This window comes from Heptranchias perlo, chromosome 1 (assembly GCF_035084215.1).
Source record: "Heptranchias perlo isolate sHepPer1 chromosome 1, sHepPer1.hap1, whole genome shotgun sequence".
Classification (NCBI taxonomy): Eukaryota; Metazoa; Chordata; class Chondrichthyes; order Hexanchiformes; family Hexanchidae; genus Heptranchias; species Heptranchias perlo.
The window spans coordinates 178,635,992-178,660,078 of NC_090325.1; the positions used below are offsets into that span (position 1 = coordinate 178,635,992).

Consider the following 24,087-nt stretch of genomic DNA (forward strand, 5'->3'; position numbering starts at 1 on the left):
CGTCGGGTTTCCTGCAGGTTTCCAGCGGGGGGGCCCCGAAAATCCCGATATCCGGTCACGTGACCGGATCGCGCCGAAATCCCGGCCACTTCCGGGTACCGCGCTGACGTGCGGGGCTGCGCGCGCAAGCCCCGCTGGTGGGAATCCCGCAGGCAATTAAAGCCAGCGGGGTTCCACTTGAGAGTACTTACCTTGCTTGTTGAGGTCATTTAATGAGCTGAAGCAGCTGTCAAAAGAGGAAGTGTGGGATTTTAGGTTCAAGGCAGTGAGTTTCACACACTGGGGGAAACAGTCTCTCTCCAACCAGGCGTGTTGCAGCCAGCAGCCTGTGGCAGGTGCCAAAATGCACTCCACGGGGGAGAGCCCTCACCCACGCAGGAGGCCACCGCGTCACATAGGGCAACCCCTGCCCTCCACCACCCCCCGCCAAGCCAGAGGACAGACCGACACGAAACCGCAGCCCCAGTCCGAGGAACCACACACCTACCCTGCACAACCCCTCAGACCAACACCTGCCAGATGGGTGGTGCGTGGACACCCTCGGAGGACGAACAGCATGACCAGCCCCAGCAGCCTCGCAGTCCACGTCGTCCGCCGCAGAGACGTGGAGCCCCCCAACACGGCGTTGTTGCACGCCCACCTGCACAGCAGGAGGGAGGGCTACCGCAGGGAGAGATGCATCGCAGAGGGCACTACCCTCGCTGCAGGGTCCACAGACCGAGGCGCAGCTCCCCAGACCTCTCCGAGCAGCAGTGCACAGGGAGGCGCAGATTCGCTCGACATGTAGTCGTGGAGATCTGCAGGCTCTTTCATGCCGAGCTGCTCCTGGCTGGCCCCAGCACCAACTGCTTACCTGTCGCTGTCAAAGTCACCACTGCCCTCCACAACTTCTCCTCCGCATCCTTCCAGGGTGCAGCCGGCTACACCGCCGATGTCTCTCAGTCGTCTGCGCGGAAGAGCTCTGCAAATACACCTGCACCTACTCTGCAGTAACACGATGGGTGGCATCAGTGGTGGGTCCTCATAGTGATACCCAGGAGCGGGCATTATTGGACACAACGGACAGGATTCGCGGAGACATGACAGTGGTGGTGTCAATATAATGTGTGCTGTTTGTTGCTCTGAAATTCAATATAGGTAACACCCAGGACAAACCCTCAGACACCCTTGTGCACCCCCTTCATGCTCACGACACGTTTGCCTTACGCTGCCTACTGCACATATGTGATGCATGCCCTGTGGCTGCAGCACAGGTGGTGGCAGGTTGAGTGAGGCTGGCCGTGAGGGAGATGCACGAGAGGGTGAGTATGGGATGGAGCAATGAGATTGTATGAGGATTGGGTTGCGTGTTAGTGGCAGGATGAGTACTGGCGAGGTGAGTAGGTGGAGGTAAGATGAGGATGGGGTTTGAGTGGGTATGAAGGGTGATGTGACAGAGTAGTGTTGGCGGTGCCGAAGGAGATGTGGGGTGGGGGCAGTGTTGTGGCAGACGGAGTGTAGGGGAAAGACTTCGTGTTCTCACTGTGACTGACCTACTGCGGTCATTGCAGCGCCTCCTGCACTGTATGCAGGTGGGCGATATGTTGGTGACGCAGGTGACTCCCTCTGCCACCTCGAGCCAGGCCTTCTTGGTGGCAGAGGCAGGCCGCTTCCTCCCGCCCGCCGGGGGGAAGATCTGTGTCCTCCCCCTCCTCCTCACCCCATCTGATGATTCCTGGGGTGAGGCATCATTAAACTGGGAGCAGCCTTCCCCCTGGGCTGCTCCATGCTGCAATTTGTTCCATTGGTTGCAGCATCTGTCAGTGGAGGACTGCCCCTTTAACTAGAGAGCCTCCAGCTGACAGATCGTACTGCGCATGCGCAGCCCGCCCGACGCGCAGGCCAGCGCCGCGGACCCCGGAGGAGCAGGTAATTGATTCCTATTAGTGTGTTGCCTGCTACGATCGCGCGGGCAACCGTTGACCACGCTCCCGAAACCCAACCCGCCGGAAACCCGCAGGCCTGGTAAAATCGAGCCCAATGGCTTCAGTCTTACCAATATTTAGTTGGGGGAAATTTTTGCTCATCTAGCACTGGATGTCAGACAAGCTGCATGACAAATGAGAGACAGTGGAGGGGTGGAGGAAGGTGGTTGTGAGGTAGACCTGGGTGTCATCAGCGTACATGTGGAATCTGACGTCGTGTTTTCAGATGATATCGCCGAGGGGCAGCATGTAGATGAGAAATAGGAGGGGGCCAAGGATAGATCCTTGGGGGACTACTGAGGTAACAGTGCGGGAGGGGGAAGAGAAGCCATTGCACGTGATTCTCTGGCTCCGACTGGATAGATAAGAATGAAACCAGGCGAGCACAGTCCCACCCAGCTGAACGCTTAAATGCTTAGTGTGGCTGCACAGACAATTCAATAGGAGAAATATCTAGGTGGTATAGTTGAACAATCACTAAACACATTCCCATGATGTGAGGTGGTGACTGCTGAACAAACAGAATCTTAAGGGTAGATTTTAACTATCGGACGCCCGACCAGCAGCATGCGCCAGCTGGCAGCCCGCTAGTGCCGGCAGGAGGCACTGTCCATTTTGAGCGTCACGTATCAGTTCGGGCCTATTCTGCTGCACCACCAGATTTGACTGAGCAGAGCATTCACCGCACACCCCTCCGTCTAGGAGACCTCCAGCCGTTGACCCTTGACCCCTCAGTACTTGCAAATTATCTCCCCGTCTCCAGTCTCCCCTTCCTCTCCAAAGTCCTTGAATGTGTTGTCACCTCACAACCATGCCCTTCTTTCTCACAACCCCATGTTTGAACCTCTCCAATCAGATTTATGCCCTTTCACATCCTATTGGGACCCTGAAATGAGCGTCCAACCCCATATCCTCTCCATCACATAGACCTCCTGCTTCCACTCTGCAACATCATTGTTGAAACTCTCTTCCATGCCTTTGTCACTCCCAGAACACTCCATTCATCTGACTCTGGCCTTTTGTGCATCCCCCCTCCCTTGTCCCAGGTGCCTTTAGCCGTCTCGGCCCCACACTCTGGAATTCCCTCCCCAAACCCCTTGCATCTCCACCTCCCTACCCCTCCTTTAATACCCTCCTTCAATCTCATCTTACCCCTCCTAATATCTGCTTCTCCAATTCAGCATCCATTTTTGTCTGATTACGCCTCTGTGAAGCACCTTGGGAGGTTTTTTCATGTTAGAAGCGCTATATAAATGCAAGTTGTTATTATTGTTGCTAGAAAACTCTTAATTGCAAGCAGTAAAGAATCTTAGATCATGTCCCAGTCCATGGCCATAGTGGCGAGTAGTCATTCCATCACATCTTGAGTTCCTTTACCCCCTAGTGAGATTTGAATTTATCCAAGTAGGAATGATTGCTCTGCGTCTCAAGGTCCCCAGTTTTATTACTATTCATTTAAGATTGGAGTGGATTTTGTAAAGATTTACATTTTCATTTTAAAATAGAGCATCACTACTCTCCGAGGAGAACAATTTTTGGAGATTCATAAATATCAAGAGATTTCAAAATCCTTTTTAACCCATCCACCTTCAAACTTTCAAATATGTTTTTTTTTATTCTATACTTTATTTTTGTCCATATTTTGAAGTACACACATCAAATTCATTTCTATTTTTATCAATAGGAAGGTCTCCAGATAAACTGAATTATGTATGCAACTATTGGTTCATACAGTCATAATTGTTGCTGTGCACTTAGTTGGTAGTTTCGCAATACAACTTACATCTATCCCCAAGGTAATAATTTCAATTACATGATTTGTTGCCTTTTGTAGATATTGTGGCCTGCCGGTGGAAACTGGGCACAGGGAACAATCCCATGCCGGAATGGGTAGGCCCTGTTTCAGTTGCGGGTCTTGGGCTGCCTTTACCAATCTGGTGGGCAGTGCAGTTCTGGCATGGAATATGCGCACGGATGCCACCTGCCATATTGAATGCTTTGGGGCCCATTTTACACCTGTAAAATGGACATGGCATCAAACAATGTCTAAGTCTGTAGTTCTATCTGCAGGCATTCTTATTGGTAAGAACAGAAATACAATGTGGTTCTTGATGTTTAACTGAAAGTCAAATCCAGAACTTATTGCTATTATTAATAATTTATAATAAAAGTAACAAATATATTAAAAATGTTTCCCAATTTGTTTAAATTGCTAATACAAAAGTCTAATTAGCAAAATTGATCTGTTATATTATAATGATTACATTTCCCAGATTTTCTAGAGATTGTGCTTTGAATTATTATTGAAAATGCTTATTTAACTGATACAGAAGTACATCCTTTCTTTCCATACTTTGTCTTGCTAAACAGTCAAATCAATCAACCAAAAACAAAACAGTAGAGTTCTACTTCTTGTGTGTTATTATGGGAGATTTAATTGATAATTTTCAGTCAATTTAATTGACAACTAGACAAGAACATGAAAACCTTTTGTTGCAGCTTTGGGTCTGCTGTAGATATTTTCTTGGGTTCAGTGGTATCAATCACTTCATTAAGCAATCTGAGCATCTTATTTTTAGGGGGATTGAATCACGCTGCCCTATATCTACTTAAACGATATCATAATCCGGGGATGTAACAATAGCATCCCCTTGCGATCAGAATCAGATACTCATGTCTCTTGCAGATATACTTTTTCAAACTCTCTGATAGCAGACCGAATTACCACTAGGTGAACTAATGCTTGATATGAGTCAACGGGGGCTAAATTGGGCCGCATAGTGCCTGTTCTGTAGGCACTACGCGGACTCCTAAGGACCCAATATGGCATCCGCGATGCGCGCGTGCACTACTGGTGTGAATTGCACAGAACACCATATTGGTAAAGGCATTTGCGCACACACGTTTAATGCGCGTCGGCAGCATGTAAAGAAGGGAGATTATGCAGTAGATCAGTGTGCAACGCTGATTTAAAGGGACGATGCAATTTTGGAACTCCACGCTCCAGCCAACACACTGTCTTAATCTCGCACAGCTGAATAGGTCTTAAACGGCAAGGAGGACCCCCCACCAGCGCTATTTAAAGGGATCATGCAGGAGTTACAGGTTAGTTGCTGGATTATTGCTTTTGGCTGCTGATGCATTTGTACCTGTTTTTGGAGGTCTGAGATGAAGCATCAGATTGGAAGAGTTGAGTACTGATTGAAAGAGTTTGGTGGTAGGCAGGTGATAGGGGGTGTAGTGCTAGTTTTGAAGGAACTCAACAGTTTGTAACCATAAGGATGGGATCTGCATTTGTGTTTTACATGTGCAATTTCTGATCTCCATTCAGACCTGTATCTTATCATTTGAAAATATAAGAGTCCCGCAAACTTTGAGCAGCCAAGTTGTTGCTCATTAAAAATTCCAGAGTTCCCACCATCACAATGCTTCGCTATATTGCAGCACAGATTCACTTCACCATTGATTTCTACCACTTCCTGCAGCCATAGTGCACCTCCCCTTCAAGAGGTGCAGGCTGCCTTTAAGTGGTGCTAGCCACTCGCGATATCTGGGCCCCCAGCTGGTGAGCAGCCACTCAACAGCGCAGGTAGGGCTGGCTGCACACAGCAATCATAGAAATCACCAGGCAGCATGAATGTTACATGCTGCCTGCATCTCAAAGACCAGGCATGGGTTAATTGCGTACCGCGATCCCCGCGCACGTTTTTGGGGTTAACCAAGTTAACTTGTTTTAGGCAGCTGCAGAGACACCTGAAAATTCGTCCAATCCAATATGGACATCCAATGAGGCTTGGGACTTAACCCCGCAAAATTGGTCCATTTTGCATCCATTTTCGACCGGAAACTGGGCGCAACAAGGTCGAATTTCTAGGCCAATAACTCCCCTACAGCTTGTCCTACAACCCAGGACAAAACCTCCTCTCCATGCAGAATCCTGGTTGTTTTTCCTTCTCACACCTCTTTCCTATTCTCACAGGAAGTTGTGGCTACATTCCTGATGCCTCATGGGGGGCTTGGTTAGAGGAGCTGTTAATCATGCCAACTACCGCGCCTCTCTCCCTTTGAAATTAGCTTCATGTATTGCGCAGCAGAAAGTGACATTCCATCTCCTTTCGGTGTGAATGTTTCTTGGAGCCCCTGGGATGAGATAATGGCTCTCCTATCATTGCCAAGCATCTTGGGCAATGTTGTCAATGTCAGGCTTTAACACACATTCGGCTAGGTCTTCAGCCTGTATCCTTCCTTTTTTAAAATCTACGAGAATCCACTTTGAGTTATATTGGTTAAATCCAGAAAACAGGTGCTGGGATGGCTCTGCGTGATTAACCTGAAGCCGTTCCTTGCGATGCAGGCAGCATGCAACATTTGTGCTGCCTGCTGATTTAAATGATTGCTGCGTGCAGCCAGCACCACCTGCGCTGGTGATTGGCTGCATGCAGCATCAGGGGGCCCCGATATCAGGAATGGCTAGCGCTACTTAAAGGCAGCCTGCACCTCTTAAAGGGGAGATGCACTGTGGCTGTCGGAAGTGGTGGAAGTCAATTGGGAAGTGAATCTGTGCTGCATCAGATTGAAGAATGGCTGCGCCTGCAAGAGAGCTTGCACTAAGGGTCTCGGATGATGCACAAGAGGCCTTAGTGGAAGAGATGAACAGAAGGAGGGGCATCCTATATCCACGGGGGGGGGGGGGGGGCAAGAGGTCCTCCAGACATATGTTCAAGAGGCAGTGGGAGGCAGTAGCGGACGAGGTCAATGCCAGGAGCATAGCGCCAAGAACAAGGATGCAGTGCAGGAAGAAGTTCAATGATTTGACATGAGTGGTCAAGGTGAATGAGTTCAACTGTCAAGTGGCATATCCTAGAACTGCACCACTAGCCTTATCCACTGCTCCATGCACTACACCCCCCATCACCCACATACCAACAAACTCTTTCAATCAGTACTCAACTTTTGCAATCAAATGCTTCATCTCACCCTCACACATTATCACTGTTACAAGCCATACACCCACACCTCACAGGTCTAGCACACACTAGCAGCTATTCAACCATGACAGCCACATCACCCAAACATCTTGCAGGACACTCACTGACACACTCCCCTCTTTCTTGCAGGATGCAGCAAGTGGCAGTGGATCCATGGAACATGAACCTGCTATCCTCTCTCAGGATGACAGCATTTCTGCTCCCACCCCTGCCACTCTGCCAGTGCCCTTGCTGTTGCCTGTCAGCCAGCCTGCCCACTCCCTGCAGAGTATTGAAACTTTATCCAAGCATGTTCATGTGCATCAGCAGCCAGAATAAATAATCCAGCAGCTAACCTGTAATTCCTGCATGATCCCTTTAAATAGCGCTGGTGGGGGTTCCTTCATGTCCTTTAAGTCATGTTCAGCTGTACGAAGTTAAGACAGTGCGTTGAATGGAGTGTGGAGTTCCAAAATAGCAGCAGTCCCTTTAAATCAGCGTTGCACATTGATTCATGTCATAATCTCCTGACTCTACATGCTGTCGGCGCTCATTAGGTGTGCCTGCAGAAACGCTTTTAACAAGATGGCGTCCTGCGCACTTCACATCGGACGTGAGTGCGCCCATCTCAGATGCCATTTTCAGGGCTTAAGTGTCTGCTACACTGCCCAATTTCATCCCCACTGTTTTTAAAACCCAACACTTAAAAGTATTTTTTTCCAAATCCTTTCTTTACAAAAATGGTCAAAGTGCAGAAATGTGACAACATTAAATAAGAAAATTATTTTTCCTATCAAACGCCACCCCACACACTCAAGCAAAATACACAATATCTATCAACATATATGCTTCCAATAATCATACCCAGACAGTTGCTTTCTACAGATGGCATTCCATGTTCCGAACGAGACAATAGTGGATAGATTTTAATGTAGATAACTGTAAGGTAATGTACATTGTAATGGGAAATGAATGGCGGTCCATTATCAGAGGAAGAAAAGCAAAAGGATTTAGTGGTGATTATTGAGAGCTTACTGAAATTTTCGACTCAATGAAGTTGCACAACAGGGGAAATCCAGTGGCGGGCTGCATCTCAAAAGCACTTGATTATAAATCAAAACAAGTTACCTTAACCTTGTATAACTCACTGATGAGGGGATGTCTGAGAATATTTTGTGTAGATTTAGCACCCTACTTTCAAAAAGAGGTCAATGGATTAAAGAAGATTCAAAGAAGATTCACAAAGATGATTCTAGTTCTCAGTCCTTTAAGCTATGAAGAGAGCTACATGGGGCTGAATTTATTTTTGTTGGAGAAAATAAGATTGAGAGGAATTAAGAAGGTCTTTAGAATGCATAGATGATATAAATATAGGTATAAGCAGGCTCTTTAATTTTGGCTGTGGGCACAGAGCTAGAGGACATAGGTTCAAAATTAATAAGCTTGAAGCAAAGCAAGAGACTGGATTCCACCGCCCCACCCCCCCCCCCCCCGCCTCGCCCCCCGCCCCCACAGGATTGCAACAGATTTTCAGCAAGAACAGTTAATGTGTGTTGATGAACGCCTTCCAAAACAGCTGGATAAATTTCTGCTGAGGAGTGGGATTAAGTTATATAGAGATAAGTAGAGACGGAGATCTGCAACTCTTTCATGGACTTAAATTATGCCGTGGAATATAGTGTATCAGGAAAAACTAAACAGGCTGGGGCTCTTTTCTCTAGACAAGAAAGGTTTTTAAGATAATGAAAGGGTTTGATGGGGTAAACATAGAGAAAATGTTTCCACTTGTGGGAGAATCCAAAACTAGAGGTCATCAATATAAGATAGTCACTATTGAATTCAATAGGGAATTCAGGAGAAACTTCTTTACCCAAAGAGTGCTAAGAATGTGGAACGGGCCACCACAAGAAGTAGTTGAGGCAAATAGCATAGATGCATTTAAGCGGAAGCTAGATAAGCACATGAAGGAGAAAGGCTTATAAGGGTATGCTGATAGGACTAGATGAAGTAGGGAGGGAGGAGGCTTATGTGGAGCATAAACGCTGGCATAGACCAGTTGGGCCGAATGGTCTGTTTCTCTGCTGTAGACTCGATGTATGAACATATAAGTCATTCCTCTGGAATACCTTTCTCCACATTTTAATGGGGTATTAACACTCATATATTTGATTGATGGCTTCTTTTCAGACAGTTTTGAGGTACAAAATTGAGTAAAATGGGGCCGTAATGCCCACTGCCTCAACTACACCAGTAATAACTTGAACCAGAATTCTCCTCCAGAAATAGTGCCATTCTCCTTTAATGCCTGTAGGTGGGCTTTCCTTCTGCATTTAAATGGAGTCAAGCTGTTGTAACTAAACCTCCCCCACTTCATTTTCCTCAACTTCTGCCTCAAATCTGACTCAAATAATTACCCACACCATATATATTATATATATATATACATATATATATATATAGTGATATCTCTAAGGTAGATGCCACATCGAGGAGGCAATTTTGTTTGCTACAGCTGAAGGTTGGTGTTACTTTGCCTGCATATTGATTTTAGTTGTTTGGTGCTCTGGAAGTTCTGTCAAGATTTTTACTGCCATGTTTATTCAGCTCTGCAGAAAATACAATTGTGGGTTGGGGACCTGAACTTCCCAACAGGAAATGTTTTGATGTTTTAAGGAGTAGGATAAAGAGATGGAAGAGGCTAGACTGGAGGCTCCTAGATTGAGGCATCACAAAAAATCTATTTTCCTTATACATAGATTGCCACTCTCCAGAGTTTACAGACCAAGGAGGTCTTACTTAGATTTCTCTGCATATCACTGCCTCAGAAAGCTTTAATTCTTTGACTGGTGCATACAATAATGTTCTCTTGGTGGAAGTGGGCTGCAGGTCTTCAGCCAGAAGTTGACATATCTCCCCAATAGCCTCTGGGGTGAACTGCAGCCTTCTGAGGCAATGGCATGCAAAAAAGTCTAAGTAAGACCTCCTTGAATTTATTTGCAACTGGCTCCTTCCAGGCAGCATCTGGTGATCTTTGCTACATTAGTCAGACAGTAGCTTACCCTTGATTAATAAAGTGATTGATGCTCTCTTCAGGTGGGCCACACACTTTACATCCTTTCCAAAGAAAGTATGGGTATCATGGCTGATCACACCTCTGCACAAACCACCATTGCCCAGCAGCTAATAGATACAACAGGCAACGTGGGTGAGCTAGAGCCCTCGATGAGCAGACATTTCAGGTGCTAAAGCAAAACGCCAGGTATTTGGATTTGGACTGGGAGTGGGAGGGAAGGTAAAATTACAACAATATGCTTTAATATGAACTCGGATGAGCAGCAGCAACAAGCCATGGAAGATCAGGTCAATGGTGTCACAAACAACAGATCAGCCGCTGCAGCTAGGGAGACAGTTGTGCAGTCCCTTCTTCCCGATCTCTCTCCAGCTCCTTACAGTTGTCAACATAAGTTGGCATGCTGTATGATATATATCATGCTTTTTTACCTTCAGAATATATTGTTGGGCTGCCTCTCCAGACCAAAGGGGTCGGTCCATTTCTCCATCACTTAGTTAACAAGAATCTCATGGCTGAGTCAGTGAAACAGACTTTTCGAATTTGCTGCTTAGCCATTTGTCAAAAACTTTGCATGCTCCACAGCTGGATTAATAAATGTTTTGCCATTTATATTTGTTGACCGGAGGTTATCGGTTACGGTTATTGGCTTAGTACAAAGAGGAGAAGAGTCAATTCTCTCTTAACTCTCAATTCGCTTTATTCACGCCGTTAGATCATATACATATAGCTTATACGTCTGGTTAGATATAGACATGCAGTTTGCACCAGGTTATACAGTTTTATACCCAAACTAGGATCTAAACGCTATACGTCTGGTTAGATATAGACATGCAGTTTACACCAGGTTAAGATGTACCGTAATAGCGGGGCCGAAGGAAGAGGCCTTCCATCCGCTGAGACAAATCCTCTCGCTTCCCATAGGGGCAAATGTTCTATGAGGCTATTACAGACATACATGCTATCAGAATATATGACTGATCTGGGCGGAAAGTATTCTGGGTGACCAACCACATATGCGACGGCTGCTAGTTCTGCTGCCTGCGCACTCACGGTTTTAGGTAATTTCAGAGCCGCACTATATCTTTCCTGTCCGTGTTCATCCTCCATGTATATCCCACAGCCAGTTCTCCTTTCCCCGTCCTGTACTGATGAAGAGCCATCCACAAACATTTTAAAATAGGGTTCTTCCTTTCCTGTTTCCTTTGTTTTTCTGCTTTCAGGCCCCGTCTTACCCCCTAGATGTTGGCCAGGGGCTGCAGAAGTAACCTGAGATTCCCAGCTGCTGACACATAGGCAAAAGCAACTTTTGAACTGAAGTAACCTGAGTTCAGTCACTGGCCTGAGCTGGCTGGAACCGATTTGAATTAGCTAAGTTTTGTGAAAGACAAAGGAGATGTGATAAGACACAAGTCCTTATTTAGAAAAGGAGTAATGAGGTAATGCTACCTAAGTCCTTGGCACAGAGCCAATGAGGAGAAGACACAGACTAGGCGAGCAAGCCTAAACCAACGTATTGGTTAAATGTCCTGTTAGTTACTGGAGGAGCATTAAAGGACCATTGTTATAGGCACATTGTGATTAGCCAGTTTTTTGTTAATTATGCTGAATAAATTGTGTTACATGAAATTACCCATAACAAAATTGCTGCATTAACTACTTTGACTCCAGAACATTAAAAATCTATGCTAAGAGTATTTAACCCCTTTTTTTGAAAAGGACATAAATCCTTTTCCATTGTGTGCATGTCTCCTTTACTAGTGTATATTACTTACATTTATATACATTGAAATCTCTCTGCCATTCCTTAGCCATTTGTTAAATTGATCCACATCTTTTGAATTCTTTCAATCTCAATTATACTTATAACCTTTCCATTCGGCTGTCATATGCACATTTAATAATGTTACTGGAAGTAATCTTCTCTATATCATTTATGAATAGACTGAACATCAGAGCATTCAAAACAGATCCTGGTTGTATTCTACTTATTACTGCCTTTATAAGGAGCCTTTAAAATTTCTCATCTTTTTATTTTGCTTTCTATTCCTAAATTAGTTTCCAACCTAACTAGCTAATTTTTCATTAATTGCATAAACCTTAACCTCCTTTAAAAGCCTCACACTTGGAACTTTACAATGTGCCCTCTGAAAATGTAATAAATTCATTCACTAGTTAACCTTTGTCCTCTAATTTAGTTATGTCATCCAGTGGATTTGTGAAGCATGACCTATTGCTTCTAAATACATGCTGACGGCTCCTCAAGGACCCTGTGGATATTAGATGAGCGTTGATAGCAGCCCATAAAATGCTCTCAAGCATTTCTCCACTACAGATGTTATTTTAACTGTTCATAGCTTCCAGGTTCATGTCTCACTGCTTTTTTTGAATACTGAGCTTACATTTGCTATTCTCCAATCCTCAAGTACTGCTCCTTTGTTTGTAGAGCTCCCTTTCTGCAGTATCACATTCTTCCTCACTCACTTTCTTGATGATTCCAGGATATATCCCATCTGGTTCAGGCTCATTTAGGGGTGTATTTTCTTTTGTGTGTCAAATTAAAGAAATATTGTTGAACCCTAATCTGTCATTGGTTTATACTGATAGTTAAATTCATTTCAGGGTCATATTTTCCTCAATGTATAAACTTTAGTGAAAAAGTAATGGGAATATTATCTTCCTGTTAAAAGGTTTAGAAAAACAACTCCCAAAAGGTTTTGATTAGTTCTATTTGAATTCCTTCTTGCTGTACATTCTCTTTACTAGTCTGACATGGGTAATGTGATTTTATATTGTACTGCATTCTTTGCTACAACTTAATATTTCTCTGTGTAACTAAAGTGTTTTTTACACAAGATGTAAAATTCCTAAAATTACATTCATCCCCCATATAGATCCTTCATCTCCATATTAAGACAGGGTGATATTATTAACTTACCTTGGTGCTCCTTTGTTATACTTCTCCTGGACCTCATTCCAGGTCCTCAAAGTAGCCTGGCCTCAATTTTCCCCAGTCTGTGATTTACTGCTACTCTCTTTGTGTTCAATGCAAGTTTATAACCATCTGACTAAAAGTTCTTATATATTTCTTGGAAACTATGCTCAATCAGAACCTTCAAGTTCTCATTCGTAAAGCAGGAGTTAATTTATTTCTCTTGTGCGATTTTAAAAAAATGTGTGCGCTCTACAAGCGGATGAACAAAATATTCATCATTTATATCAGTTATATGCCAATTTAGTTGGCTGGGAAGTGTTTAAAGAAACAGAAAGAATTTGTAATAACAATTAAAAGAGGGAAATATGGCCCCGAGTTCCTCGAGTTTATTCTTTAAACATGCTTTATTGACCTCTGCATATCTTAGATTCCTGACACAAAATGGCCGGATGCAGAACTTGTCCAGAGTTTTCATTGTTTGAGACAGAGGTAAAGTATTCATTATAGCACATCTGTTATTTCCTGAACTTCTATCATATTTCTATATACCAAATCCCTTAAATAATCTATCTGATCTTTAACATTTCATCTTCTATGTACATAGCTAAAAAATGTAATTTTAGCCCTTTTGCAACTATCCGCAATCCACCTTCAATTACCCTCTTCAATTACTAATTTTAATTACCTTCAACTGAACTTATATGATTCCAGGTTCTCAACACTTTCAATTTCTTTGTATGTTCTAAAATTATTATTAACTTCTTTATTCATCCACTATGATCTTGTTGCGGATGTTTTAATGATTTAGTTTCACCCTCAGCTGCTGTTATGTGGCTTGTGAAGACCATGAAGTGAGTCAACTGTTTTTTTTCCTGGAATGGTGACATTTAAAATGTCTGGAATTATTTATCTTTAGAACTCAAGAGATGCCCTATCAATTGAATACTTTATAAGTGAAAGGATCATATTAAAAATAGCAATAACATGAAAAAACTCCACCTCTGCTGCTTACCGTCTGGTGGCATTTATTATAAAGGTGGCCAAAAAAAAGTAAAGTTAGGGCAATTAGGAAATTCTTTGAACACACAGGACACCCCCTGATTTTAACCCTTTTTATTGTCTTCAATGTTGAAGCATAATTAAATCAAAGACAGCTCTACTAATTATCTTGTACCAAGACTCAAAATGGCAGGTTGAGGAAAGAGGAACCTTTGTTTGTTTTGTGTGGCATAATTGCATTCCTGTTGTAAAGTATGAATTAATCTTTTGATTGACAGGTGGAGGTGTTGATCTGCCTGTGTCACCAGATGTTTGCCTTGTCAATGAAAAGATGATAACAAAGATGAATCATGCAACTCGGGACCTAGACAAGCTATAAGAAGACAGATGAACACATCGCCTGTCAATCAAGGGATTAGTTCATATTGGGAAGGCATTTTAGTTGTTGGCTCAATGTTTATCTTTGTAGGTTTCCTTTTGTTGTAGTCTTAGTTGGTAACATGGACATTCATCCTTTCACAAAACTTAGTTCTAACAGTAGTTTTTGATCACTGAATTTTTGTTACTATCATTTTCCAATGTTGCAGCTTTAGGCCTTGTAATTCCAGGGAATCCCACACCGCTCAGTGCAAGTGTGGCAGAGCAGAACCCCAATTTGCCCATGCAAAAAGATGTAGACCCAGTCCTAAATGAAGACGGGGTCATTGGAAGGTCAGGGCAGCCTGCCAGTACCTGTAAGGGCGCTTCAACAGTACCTGCCATGATCAGCCCTTGAGGTACGCCGAGGCTCGGCCAAATATAAGAGAGAGAATTCTTTGGCTCCAAACGGAGCCATTCTGCCTTTTCAGAAAAGTAACCAATCATCTCTAGGATTGATTACCATTGTCTGTTAAAAGCTTGTGGCCTTTTCTGCGACCGGTTGAGGGCGTATTGGGTGAAATTCTGGGAGGACGTTAGCCCTCTCGACGTGGGTGGGGCAGGATGAGGAATTATCATCGTCCCCCATTGGAAATAGCAGCTTCAAAGAAACGGGTGGAAGCAGCAAACAATCCACCTGCTCGCCGCCCTTGGCTCTGACTGGAATTTCAGGCTCTTGGGTATTTTTTAAAACTTTCCTTTCTCCATCAGGGTATCTTTCTCAGTAAGATTAGTTTTTTAAATAGCAATTTTTTTACTCCCTTTTTCCTGTCTTCCTGTCCTTGCACCTTGCTGCCAAGTGAGTAGTTACACAGCCTGAACACAGGACAGTCACCAATGGCAACAGAAATCATCAAGTATTGCTCCCCCTTCTGATTTCTCTCCCTCCTTCTGTGAGATATTGCAGTCACTGCTGGCTCCATCCTACTCAACGCAACTTAGATTGCAGATTCAATGTTTGCCTCATGTCGCAGACTGAATTCTTCCAGCATTTTCATGTTGTTATTTCAGAAAAGGAAAAAGTTGCAGGGCTATGGGGAAAGAGCAGGGGAGTGGGACTAATTGGTACGCCCTCCTTCTGTGCTGTATTATTGTATCATTCTACGATTTTTGGTTTTCAGATACTGATGGACCTGCTGTGTATTTACAGCATTTTCTCTATTATTGGTACTGAATTATGCTGTTTTACAACATAGATCTCTATGCTATGTATTTGCTAAGTGCTGTCATTTGCTGTTGTGTGGTTCAATCGGTTTAGCAGGCTCTATGTGCAGGTGATGTGGAGGGCTTCCTTTACCTGTTTTTCTCTATGATCCCATTTCCTAGTTTACAGGTATGGTAATAAAATTGGATAACAGTAAGCAGCTCAATCCAGTCTACATGGATAATCACAACACCCACTAAGAGTCAAAGGAACCTCTGCTGCGATGTAATGACAAGTCATCACTGTAACAACTCCACTAAGGACTCAGCTACAATATTCTAGATCTTAAAAGTAAGAAATAACTAAATGAAATGCTCCACAAATGTTCTCATCCTTCCCAGCTGGGAATGAAAAAAATCTACATTTTTCATTTTTGAACCTTCAATAGAAAGAATGTGCACTTTCTCGCTCCTCAGGACATCCCATATCCAAACAATTGCTTTGGCATGCAGTTGCTATTGTTGTTATGCAGGCAAACACGATGGTCAATGTGCTCACAGGGATGTCCTATAAAAAGCAATGAGATGAATAACCAATTGATGTGATTTGGTTGTGATATTTGATTGAGAAATGTTGGCCAGGATACCAGGGAACTCCCTGATCTCCTTTGAATAGTGTCAGGGAAGCCTTTTACATCCAACCGAAACGGGTAGCAAGGCTGTGGTCACGTCCAAAACATGCAACCTCTAACAATACTCCTCTGTAGTTTACCGAAGTGTCAACTTACATTATGCACTAACTTCCTGGAATGGGACATCAACCCACAACTTTCTGACCCAGAGGCAAGAGTGCTCGCACTGAACCAAGAAAGTCATACTGGATAACAAGGCATTAGCTGGCATTTTCACAGATAAACAGAATGATATCCAGGAAAGTAAATTCAGAGTTGTGTAGAAACAATATCAGTCATTGCAGACATCAGTACGATGGAGGGAATATCAAATTTCAATGGACAAGAATAAAACATTGACGTTGAACTTACTGAAGGAACATTACAGAATAGCACTTAAGCTTTGTCACATGGAAACATTTGCTTCTTGAACTGTGCCATGGAGAGATAGCCATTGGCACCACCACAAAAATGGCAGCAAGCAGTGGAAATAACATTTTGCAAAAATACATAAAATAAGGCTCACCGTGTTCCATAAATACAGATCAATTCCATTTTCTAAAGTATCACGAACACAGTCATGGGCTCCATCCTGGTTCCTGGTATGAGATATTTCTACATGACATCTTTTCAAATGAAATTATAGCTCAGCCAAGTATGGCAATGTTAAACTGGCTTCTGTTTATAATGCTTTCTGTCTTTGAATGACACACACACACACGCACAAAGGGCGGAGGGGTGAGTTGTATGAATGAGCAATCCTGTCTGAAGTCATTACATGTTAAATTGCAACAGAAATTCACTCCTAACTGTGAAACTTCAGATATCCTTTCAGTTTTTGATCTATTGCCAAGCAAATTATGAATCTTTTGAAGGATAATTGTGAATTTATTTGTATCTGTCTTCACAGTAGAAGACACAAAAAGCATACCAGAAATAGTGAGGAACCAAGGCGCTAAGGAGATTGAGGAACTTAAAGTAATTACTATCGTGAGAGAAATAGTACTAATGGGACTAAAAGCCGATAAATTCCCTGGACCTGATGGCCTACATCCGAGGTTTCTAAAAGAGGTGGCTGCAGAGACTGTGGATGCATTGGTTATGATCTTCCAAAATTCCCTAGATTCTAGAACGGTCCCAGCAGATTGAAAGGTAGCAAATGTAACCCTGTTATTCAAGAAAGGAGGGAGAGAGAAAACAGGGAACTACAAGCCAGTTAGCCTGACATCAGTTGTTGGGAAAATGCTGGAATCCATTATGAAGGAAGTGGTAACAGGGCACCTAGAACATCATATGATTAGGCAGAGTCAAGATGGTTTTATGAAAGGGAAATTGTGTTTCACAAATTTATTAGAGTTTTTTGAGGATGTAACTAGCAGGGTAGATAAAGGGGGAACCAGTGGATGTAGTATATTTGGATTTTCAAAAGGCATTCGATAAGGTGCCACATAAAAGGTTGTTACGCAAGATAAGGGCTCCTGGGGTTAGGGGTAACATATTAGCATGGATAGAGAATTGGTTAATGGACAGAAAACAGACAATAGGAATAAACGGGTCATTTTCAGGTTGGTGGGCTGTAACTAGTGGGGTACCGCAAGGATCGGTGCTCAGGTGGGGGGAAAGAACCTCACTCATTGCAGGAGGCCATTCTGTCACTTTAGACAAAGTTTGGCCTCCACCACCCTCCTCCTAACACAAAAATTCACAAACTTGCAACCTCAACCCCGGTGTGCAGATACATTTACCTACCTTGCTGACCCCCTCAAACGTACATCTTTTGGATGGGGGCTGCCATAGCTGCAGTCATGACCTCTTCGGAGTACGAACAGCATCACCAGCCTCGCCAGCCACACCGTCCACCTCTGACACGTGGAGCTCCACAACACAGTGCTGTGTCACATTCACCTGCACAGCAGGAGGGAGGGCAACCACAGAGAGAGATACATCCACTTTGTGCCTTACGTGGTTTCCCATTCTAGACCTGCGCAGCTGGTGCACTGCGCACCCGCATCACAGGCTGTCAGCAGGAGGAGCCCTATTTAAAGGGGCAGTCCTCCAATGCTCCTCTTGCAGCAAACAACCAAATTGGCAGCATGGAGCATCCCAGATGTGTTTTTCCAAAGGACGGGAGGAAGTGGCCTGCCTCTGCCACCAAGAAGGTCTGGCTCGAGGTGGAAGAGGGGGTCACCAGCAGCAGTAACATCTCCCGAACCTGGGTCCTGTGGCTTCAGCAGAGGTAGTGGCAGGTTGCTCTTGTCCATGCCCTGACTGATGAGATGCTTTGCGCGGACGCCCTCTGGGTTTCGGTGCCCGTGAGGACCCCTCCAAAGACTGCTCTACCTGCATCTGTGCAGGGGCATACTCGAGCAACTGAAGAGGAGGCAGCACTGCGGGTACTGGTTGAAAGGGGGGCAACAGGTGAGACGTCGAAGCTCTTTGAGTGGCGTCCCCACTTTCATGTCCCATTTCGCCATCATCCCTCTCCTGGGCCTTCTGGCATCTCTTCTCCTATCAAGGCAAAACACAGAGAGGCGTGATTGAGTGATGGTTGCATAGTGACCCACTGCATGCATTGATGTGGGTGGAGGTGACCGTGAGGGAGATGCATGGGAGGGTGCATGTGAGACATAGCCATGAGATTGTATGAGGATTGGGTTGCGTGGTACTGTTCAATTGGAAACTGGGACGGTGAGTAAGTGCAGGCAAGGTGAGGATGATGGTTGAGTGGATGTGAGGAGTGATGCGAGAGCGTTGTGGTGGCAGTGCAGAAGGAGTTGTGTGGTGGTGGAGGTGATGTGGAAGACGGAATGTGGGAGAATGCGTAAATATACTCATTTTGGCTGACTTGGTAAGGTCATTAAAGCGCTTCCTGCACTGGACCCAGGTTCGGGAGATGTTACTGCTGCTGGTGACCCCCTCTTCCACCTCGAGCCAGACCTTCTTGGTGGCAGAGGCAGGCCACTTCCTCCCGTCCTTTGGAAAAACACATCTGGGATGCTCCATGCTGCCAATTTGGTTGTTTGCTGCAAGAGGAGCATTGGAGGACTGCCCCTTTAAATAGGGCTCCTCCTGCTGACAGCCTGTGATGCGGGTGCGCAGTGCACCAGCTGCGCAGGTCTAGAATGGGAAACCCGGAAGCATGAGTAAGTGCCTTCAATTAGACTGCGATCGCTGGCGGAGAACCCCGAATTCACTGGGCGTGTTACCCACGCGCCCAGTTGACCCCCCGCTGCCAACCCGTCTCCCTCCTAATATCGGGCCCAAAGACTCTGCAAAGGGATATAGACAGGTTAAGTGAGTGGTCAAGAAGGTGGCAGATGGAGTATAATGTGGGGAAATGTGAGGTTATTCACTTTGGTAGGAAGAATAGAAAAACAGACTATTTTTCAAATGGTGAGAAACTATTAAATGTTGGTGTCCAGAGAGACTTGGATGTCCTGATACAAGAAACACAAAAAGTTAGCATGCAGGTACAACAAGCAATTAGGATGGCAAAAGGCATGTTGGCCTTTATTGCAAGGGGGTTGGAGTACAAGAGTAACAAAGTCTTACTACAATTGTATAGGGCTTTGGTGATACCTCACCTGGAGTACTGCGTACAGTTTTGGTCTCCTTATCTGAGGAAGGATATACTTGCATAAGAGGCGGTGCAACAAAGGTTTTTTTTATTCATTCATGGGATGTGGGCATCACTGGCGAGGCCAGCATTTATTGCCCATTCCCAATTGCCCTTGAGAAAGTGGTGGTGAGTCGCCTTCTTGAACCGTTGCAGTCCGTACGATGAAGGTACTCTCACGATGAAAGAACAGCGATATATTTCCAAGTCGGGATGGTGTGTGACTTGGAGGGGAACGTGCAGGTGGTGGTGTTCCCACGCGCCTTCTGCCCTCATCCTTCTCGGTGGTAGAGGTCGCGGGTTTGGGAGGTGCTGTCGAAATAGCCTTGGCGAGTTGCTGCCGTGCACCTTGTAGATGGTACACACTGCAGCCACAGTGCGCTTATGGTGCAGGGCCTGAATGTTTAAGCTGGTGGATTGCGTGCCAATCAAACTGGCTGCTTTGTCCTGGATGGTGTCAAGCTTTTTGAGTGTTGTTGAGCTGCACTCATCCAGGCAAGTGGAGAGTATTCCATCACACTCCTGACTTGTGCCTTGTAGATGGTGGAAAGGATTTGGAGAGTCAGGAGGTGAGTCACTCACTGCAGAATACCCAATCTTTGACCTGCTCTTGTAGCCACAATATTTATGTGGCTGGTCCAGTTAAGTTTTTGGTCAATGGTAACCCCCAGGGTGTTGATGGTGGGGGATTCGGCGATGGTAATGCCATTGAATATTAAGGGGAGGTAGTTAGACTCTCTCTTGTTGGAGATGGTCATTGCCTGGCACTTGTCTGGCGTGAGTGTTACTTGCCACTTATCAGCCCAAGCCTGGATGTTGTCCAGGTCTTGCTGCATGCGGGCTCGGACTGCTTCATTATCTGAGGGGTTGCGAATGGAACTGAACACTGTGCAATCATCAGCGAACATCCCCATTTCTGACCTTATTATGGAAGGAAGGTCATTGATGAAGCATCTGAAGATGGTTGGGCCTAGGACACTGCCCTGAGAAACTCCTGCAGCGACGTCCTGGGGTTGAGATGATTGGTCTCCAACAACCACTACCATCTGCCTTTGTGCTAGGTATGACTTCAGCCGCTGGAGCGTTTTCCCCCTGATCAGATTAATTCCTGGAATGAGAGGGTTGTCCTACGAGGAGAGGTTGAGTAGAATGGGCCTATACTCTCTGGCGTTTAGAAGAATGAGAGGTGATCTCATTGAAACATATAAGATTCTGAGGGGGCTTGACAGGGTAGAGGCTGAGAGGTTGTTTCCCCTGGCTAGAGAGTCTGGAACTAGAGGGCATAGTTGCAGGATAAGGGTTTGGCCATTTAAGACTGAGATAAGGAGGCATTTCTTTACTCAGAGGGTTGTGAATCTTTGGAATTCTCTACCCTTGAGGGCTGTGGATGCTGAGTCGTTGAGTATATTCAAGGCTGAGATAGATACATTTTTGGACTCTAGGGGAATCAAGGGATATAGGATTGGGCGGGAAAGTGTAGTTGAGGTTGAAGATCAGCCATGATCTGATTGAATGGTGAAGCAGGCTTGAGGGGCCGCATGGCCTACTCCTGCTCCTATTTCTTATGTTCTTATGTTATGCATATTTGTGTCAGACTGGTATCATGGAATGTGAGTTTACATAGGTAGTCATGATAGTAATTCAGACACTGACAAGGGGCAATTTTAACCTAACCCACCCCTCAGGAAACTGACAAGATCAGGTGCAACGCTGGTTTTACACTCCACCCGATTTTACTCTCCATGGAGTCTATGGAGAGTAATATTGTGCAGGATGTAAAACCAGCATTCCACCTGATCCTGTGCATTTCCCATCCGGCGAGTTAGGTTAGTGTCAATGCTCCTTAATATGGTAAGCAAGCAGCTTCCACCATTACATCTTCAATCTTGCTTGATTGGCATTTCTGTATCCAGGAACTTCTCAGGGTGAGATAGATGCACCAGGGTTTTGGCCACATCTGTAGTTCACTTGTTTCAACCATTTAGCTCCACGTGGCAATAATAAGATGGAACTCCATAGAAGCAAGCATACATATAACGGTCATCCAAGCCTTGGTTAAAGGACTCTATGAAATTCAGAATGCTTTCTCACTAAATTTGTTTGAAGGACCAGTGATCTTTACATGCTGATTTATGTGCTCTGTCACAATGGTATTTTTCCACCGATGAAAGCAATCAGGAAAGTACAGTGGATAGCCTGCAAATCTTTCCAGTGTATACCTTGAGAAAAGAGTCATTGCTAATGATGCAGCATGCAAACCCATTCATTCCATGCATGAGGTATATAAGTTTCAGTTCATAAGAGGCGTGGTCCTGCCTAAGGAAACTGCTTTGTTTGCTGTGAGCTTAAGAAGCCCACATTGTAATAATCACGAATGACCTGATTAAAATTTTGAAAGGAAATTATATTAAGAGATGTGACCAGACAAGAAAATAGAAGCCAAATATTCTTTGAAAATATCAAAGTTCCTGAATAAATTGCTTCAAATACAAATCAGAATTTTAGAAAAGTATAAATGATTCAACTCAATCCTGTAAATTGTTAATTATTTTCAAGCAGCATATATACAATTATTAAAATCAATAGTCAATAAAAATGATACTACATTGTACTTATATTTTATTTGATTGCTATTCTGTGGATTTGCTATTGCATGATGTTCAGTTTAGAATTTAAAGTTTCCTTGCATTCTGACTTAACTAAAAACTCTGGCCACGCTAATTTTCTTGCTGTTTTGGCAACATATGAAATGGTCAAAAATATATTTTAAATACTGGCAACTAAAAGATTGTGAGGCACAAGAATGTGAGTTATGTAACAGTTTCTTTATAATGCTTAAATGGAATTAGTTGAGGAACTGTCCTGGCAGCTGCATCTCAGTGAATCTTTTTCTCCTTGTGATGCGATTAGGGAGAAAAACTTTTTGAAATATTATTGGTGAATTAAAAGTAAAAAAATAACCAATTATATCCGTGACCATCAGAGAAATTAGTCAGTGAGGAAGAGAATAATTGAAAGATGCTCACTATATTTACTATGCTGATTAACATTTGCTTTTGCTAAATGTGTGGTGTCAGCCTTGGCACAGGGGTAGCACTCTCGGCTCTGAGTCAGAAGGTTGTGGGTTTAAACTCCACTCCAGGGAGATGAGCACAAAATCCAGACTGATACTCCAATGCAGTATTGAGGGAGTGCTGCATTATTGGAGGTGCCATCTTTTGGATGAGAGGTTAAACCGAGGCCAGGCCTGCCCTCTTTGGTGGATGTAAAAGATCCCATGGCACTATTTCGAAGATGAACAGGCGGTTCTCCCTGGTGTCCTGGCCAATATTTATCCCTCAACCAACATCACTAAAACAGATTATTTGATCATCATCACATTGCTGTATGAGGGACCTTGCTGTGTGCAAATTAGCTGCCGTGTTTACTACATTACAACAGTGACTACACTTCAAAAGTATTTATTTGGCTAGCAAGTACTTTGGGATGTCCTGAGATCATGAAAGCTGCTAGTCTTTCTTTTCTAGACACAAAACTTATTTGATAAAGAGATATGTATATATATAATATATTTGATATATATATATAGATACACACACATTATAGATACATATATATATACACACATAAATAAATAAAGAATATACATATTACATAGAATTTACAGCATTGAAGCATTTGGCCCAACTGATCTGTGCCAATGTTTATGCTCCATACGAGCTTCCACCCACATTACTTTATCTAACCCTATCAGCATATCCTTCTATTCCTTTCTATCTCAGTTACATATCTACCTTCCCCTTAAATGCATCTATGCTATTCGCGTCAACCACTCCATGTGGTAGCATGACCCTTAGTTTTGGACTCCCCCAGAAGTGGAAACATCTTCTCTACATCTATCCTAACAAACCTCTTCATAATTTTAGGTCACCCATCAGCCTTCTCTACTAAACAAAAGACCTCCAGACTGTTTACTCTTTCCCCATAGTTATAACCTCTCAGTTCTGGTATAATTCTTGTAAATCTGTTTTGCACTGTCTCCAGTGCCTCTATATCCTTTTTGTAAATATGGAGACCAGAACTGTGCACAGTATTCTAAGCGTGATCTAACCAAGGTTCTATGTAAGATTAACATACCTTCTCTGCTTTTCAATTATATTCCTCTGGAACCAGTGCTTGGTATGCATTTTTTATGGCCTTGCTAGCCTATGTTGCTACTTTTAATGATTTGTGAATCTGTACCCCTAGTTCCCTTGGCCCCTCTACCCCATTTAGACTTTTATTTTCCAATGGGTATGTGGCCTC

The 24,087-nt window shown here is 44.0% G+C and overlaps 1 long non-coding RNA gene across 1 annotated transcript; it reads left to right on the forward strand.

Moving 5' to 3' along the window:
* Positions 1 to 13,361: 13,361 nt before the first annotated feature.
* On the forward strand, positions 13,362 to 16,837 carry LOC137303181 (uncharacterized). The gene is made up of 2 exons (XR_010958475.1): positions 13,362 to 13,425; positions 14,214 to 16,837. It is a non-coding gene; the product is annotated as an uncharacterized lncRNA (long non-coding RNA).
* Positions 16,838 to 24,087: the final 7,250 nt, after the last annotated feature.